Source organism: Rutidosis leptorrhynchoides, chromosome 1 (genome assembly GCF_046630445.1).
Source record: "Rutidosis leptorrhynchoides isolate AG116_Rl617_1_P2 chromosome 1, CSIRO_AGI_Rlap_v1, whole genome shotgun sequence".
In the NCBI taxonomy this organism is placed as follows: domain Eukaryota; kingdom Viridiplantae; phylum Streptophyta; class Magnoliopsida; order Asterales; family Asteraceae; genus Rutidosis; species Rutidosis leptorrhynchoides.
The window spans coordinates 615,497,940-615,503,025 of record NC_092333.1 but is presented as its reverse complement, the minus strand read 5'-3'; the positions used below and the strand labels follow the sequence as shown (position 1 = coordinate 615,503,025).

At 35.7% G+C, this 5,086-nt stretch overlaps 1 long non-coding RNA gene across 2 annotated transcripts; it reads left to right on the top strand.

Moving 5' to 3' along the window:
• The first annotated feature begins 702 nt into the window (after positions 1 to 702).
• Positions 703 to 4,486, top strand: LOC139885283 (uncharacterized). Of its 2 annotated transcripts, XR_011771966.1 has the most exons (5): positions 703 to 819; positions 926 to 1,095; positions 1,859 to 1,895; positions 2,202 to 2,439; positions 4,243 to 4,486. It is a non-coding gene; the product is annotated as an uncharacterized lncRNA (long non-coding RNA). The 2 variants fall into 2 exon arrangements; XR_011771965.1 differs by lacking the exons at positions 703 to 819; positions 926 to 1,095 and having other exon boundaries at positions 1,627 to 1,895.
• Positions 4,487 to 5,086: the final 600 nt, after the last annotated feature.

The following is a 5,086-nucleotide window of genomic DNA, read 5'->3' as shown; positions in this document are numbered from 1 at the left end:
AACGTCCAACGTTTACCGATGAGTACCTCCACTAGCAATGGTCCCGAACGACCCGCTCTGATACCACTTGTTGGAAGCTTCGACGAGCCCAACACACCCACTATAGAGGACCTAGACTATACTAGACTCACTACACCAACACTTTGACGTTGGTTAGCCTTTAATTTTATAAATCCTTAGTGCACAATGTACTTAGGCGACAGTGTCGACCATATATCTTTAGGCGGTATAACCGACCATGTATTACTTAGGCGGTAGAGCCGACCATATAATAAGAACAACAAAAGTGCACTAAGAACTTAAACACAAACTAAGGCTTGATCGGGAAACTTAATAAAAACACTTATATTAAATTACAATTACAATATTACTTACAAGCTTTCTCTTCTCTACTTCACACTTCACTTACTCACACTTCTTATTTCACTCTCACAACTTCACACAACACAAATGAAATCTCCTCCCATATTTATACTACTCCATGGAACATTCTAGAACCTAGATATTTCCATGGATATATAAATATCTAGATATTTCTACAACCTACAAATATCTAGATTTTTCTTTTACATTTCAATTTCTAGATTTTTCTCTCATATTCTAATATCTAGATATTTTCTTATACATATTAATATCTAGATATTTTACCCATATACATTTACTAATTCCATATTATTCTAAATGCATCATTGTATTTTAACAACTATCTGAAGATTTCGCTTACGAATCAATTGGAGTCATTCTATGGTTTCATCTAATAGCCCATCTGAAGATCAAATACGCTATATATGAATCAGATGCTTCAACTATCTTTCAAAGGTATGTGTGTTATTATTTTTTGGGTTTATAAGTTCACTTAAGTTACTTACCTACACAACTTTATTGAATTGAATTTGATTTTATGTGTGTTTGTTAATGTATACAGATACAAAAATCTTCGCTCAATACACCCATTACGGCTACCTATCTTCGATAGCTGCCTTAGACATGCATCGTCTTCACCAATTATACGCAGTAATCAGTATCTAACCAGGTTTGCGGGTCGATTCGTTGATCAATCGTTGTTGTAGCATAATCGTTATTTGAGAAACGACGGTTAGTTGTTCAAATATTATTCTTGTGATTTATATGTTTTAGGGTTCTATTGTATATAGATGAATGTGTATATGAATGTGTACTTATAAGCATTGTTTATTTTTGTTTGATTGATTTTTTTCCAGTGTTTTGCATCAAAACTTATTCTAATGGATTTTGAATTGTTTTTTTATTGCTACATCACTTAATTTTCAAGCATTGAAGCTTATCTAGATGTATGCATATACGTATTTATACTTTGTACATACCTTTTTAACTTTTATTTGATTAACATGTGTATGTTGCAACCTTTTATATTCTGACTGAATTTGTAAATGTATTTAGGTTGTAATTTTTTCTCTTTCATTTTTTTCCACTCAGTAATCACCTTCTCCGGGTTAATTTCCCCCCTTTTCCTTTATTAGAATCGCTAACATGTTTTGTGTATTTTTAACTGTTATTGCATATTGTCTTTGTAGCAAGATCGCCTTGGATATTGATTTGTTTCTCTGTTTTGATTGTTCATTCGGTAAGCGTTTAGTTAGCTTTTTTATTCAGTAGTGTTATATGAATTACTTTCCATTTGTAATCTGTTATACAGATTGCTCAAAACTTGAATCGTAAGGGCATTGTTTGTATTTTGTAATTCCTCTTCTTATCGTCTTCCAGGTTGTTACCGCTTTGCGGTAATTAAAGGATTGATTATTGCATCTTCGTGTTTAGTTTATTTCATCTTCTGTATTTATTGATTATGAGTTTTACCATGGTGTGTGTGTTTATACAGGTTTTCTGCCTTTCAGTTCAGCCTCTATTATTGTAAGGTGAGCCTGATATTTTGACTTCGTAGTGAGATATCACCTTATGAAAAACAAAGAAGAAGTATATTTTATTAATGTATGTTAATAAATTAGACCATATCCCTACTTATCATCTGAAACAAATCCTCTTTTCTTAGTTTTCCATTAGGTCTGAACCAATTTACATACATTTGAGATGATGTGCTAGATTACTTTATTGTCATTGGGGCTGTTAGTCATTCCTTTCCTAAATCATTAGTCGGTTGTTGGTAGTTTATAAGAGCCTTTGTCGTCGTTCATGCATTTAATATGTTTTGATGATTGTTGCAGGTTTATATAATGGACAACGTACTAATTCTCGGGGAACTTCAAGGGACAAGCAAGAAGATAGTGGCCCGTTGTGACGTTCCAGCTTTAGACCAACTGGTGTTACTATATTTCTGCATTGTCCACATGTGCGATAGTACCATTTCCTTGCTGATTCAATTTGGGTCTTGACCCTTTACGTGTAAGGTGGGCAACTGCAAGCACAACGATAACACCGACAACTGATCACCAACGAAAATTGGTAATAACAATAATTAAAACTCCAAACTCTTTTGTATTCTTACGGTTCATAATTTTACCTCTATATACAACACCACCACCCAACTAAGTGTAGGTCAACATAAAACACCAACAACAGAAGAAAAAGTCGTTGCTAAATGTGTACTATTCTAATGGGAAGGTAAACAAACTAAACATTGGCTTAAATAAAATGGAGCTATTAAACCTCCATTGTAAGACCCTAATATTTTATTAAACAGAGATGTATATAGAGTACATGAAGTGTGGGAGACCTTGTGTATTTAAACATAGGTCAGAGACTGATCTGAGCTTGGTGCGCTCAGCGCACACTTAAGGGTGCGCGTGGCGCACTTCCACTGTAGCCGGGTTCTGCTTCTTTTAATTAGATATTTTGAAGGGCTTTTTGGTAATTTCACTTATGAACGAGTTTAAGGCCTGTAGATCAGATCTTGGGGTGTCTTTCACTCCAATTCCAACAACCTTATCCTATCCACTTCAATTTTTAGAGAGAGAGTGAGATTCTTGTGTGAGAAAGCTCAAGCAAAGGAAGAAAGAGCTAGTTTTGAGTCTTAGCTCGAGTTATAAAGTTGTTCATCTCCTCTCTAGCTACGTTTTGGTTGTAGTTGTATGTTCTAACTTTGATTTCCTTACTTTGATTTATGTATGGGTTAGGGTTTGGGTAAATGAAGAACATAAAACCCATACTTGGTGATTTTGGGTGTTCTTGGGTAATATTGAGCCATGAGGACTCAAGAATGACTAACCTAGGGTTTCAAAGTGTTAATTGGAGTTTATGAGCCTAAATTGGTTAGTTAATTACTAGCACACCTAGATGTTTAGTAAATGGGTGTGTAGACCTTAAAGTGGTCAAATGGGTAATAATTGACCTAATTGAGAAAGATGGGTATGAAATACCCTAATTATGTATTAGTTAGTGTTGTTGGACCTTAATCACTAGCTTTTGGTGATATGTGGTGATCTTGACATTTAGTGTAAGGTTTTGGTGAAAATGGGGCATTTAATGCATATTAAATGCACATGTGTAAGTTGTTGGTATTTAGTCCAACTAGTTTGTGTGTTGATCAAGTACTCATTGTATTAGGTACTTTGCTTTGAAGCTCACGGAAGTATAAAACCGTCACCGAATCGTTAAGGTGAGTGGAATAATTATGCGTGTGCATATATAATGTATTTATTTGTGTAGTATGAATGTGGTATTGTCGCGGTGTTTAAGACGCCACATTCTACGTAACGAGTGGTATTGTCGCGGTGTTTAAGACACCACTCATTGGGTTGATTGACGTGTGGTATTGTCGCGGTATTTAAGACACCACATTGTCATGGGAGTGGAATTATCGCGGTGTTCAAGACACCACTCATTGTTTTGATTGACATGTGGAATCGTCGCGGTGTTCAAGATGCCACATTGTCATGGGGGTGAGTTAGTCGCGGTGTTCAAGACATCACCCAGGGGATTAGTGATTACGCGGTGTTTAAGTAACACTAATGGATGTTATGAACTCCGACGGTCTTTTTCGAGTACCGTTCCCTAGTATGATTGGTTAACCATGGTCGTGTGAATTTTTGTACTAGCATATTTAATTGTGAACTATATGCTTTTGGAATTGCTAGCTTATTATGATTGCGGATATTGGTATATGCATAATGTTTGCATAGTTGTCGAATTGCTAGCTTGTATGCGGTATTGTGTAAGTGTTTGCAAGTAAGTATGTTATATATGTGTATGTATAATTATTGCATTCACTAAGCTTTGCTTACCCTCTCGTTGTTTACCTTTTTATAGGCTCGGGCGTTGACAAGGGTAAGGGCGTACGATTGGATTAGAGATCCCGCTTGTTTGATAAGGGACGCTTTTGGATGTGTTAGCTTTTGAAGTTTGACCGAGAGTTGGGTAGTTTAACCCCCAAACATCATGCTCTAGTGTCGTTTGGAATTTAAACTAATTCGGTTGAAACTTATACTTTTGTACGAAACTTGTATTACGGCATATGTGGGCCCGGTTTCGTAAAACTTATTTTATTATTGAATCGTGTGAGTTTTAACTATTATATCATGTTGTGAAAAGCGTTTCGTCTAAATATGTCAGGAAGTGGGAGATCTTTATTTGAAAATTTACAAATCCGGACAGAAGCTGATTGGGTCTGTACGCACCGCGCACCCTAAGGTGGTGCGCGTGGCGCACCCTTCTGACTTAAAAAAAATATATATATATATCCGCGTGTTCGATTGTATAATGGGCTGGGTTGTTACATCCATCTAGATAAGCTTCTATTCATGTTAATATATATAATGATAGGAAAAAATAGCCAACGATTTTTTGTCATTGATTCTTTAATCCGGTAATCACAGTTAATATGAATCCATGTGTTTATGAGATAAACTATAGGCTTTTATGTTTTTGGGTAAGGATATGTACCCGGTAAATTTTATAAATAAAGAATGTTACAATACATCACAGATGTAAACGGGTCAAGAGACATGCCACAACCCAACAACCAAACGAGAAACCACTAACCAAAAAACGAACCAACCCATGTACAAAAAACACGGACACCACCAACTCGACAACAAGCGTTACGGGATTTTCCAATTAGCCTTCATAATTCTAACTTGAGACGAGTTCATAA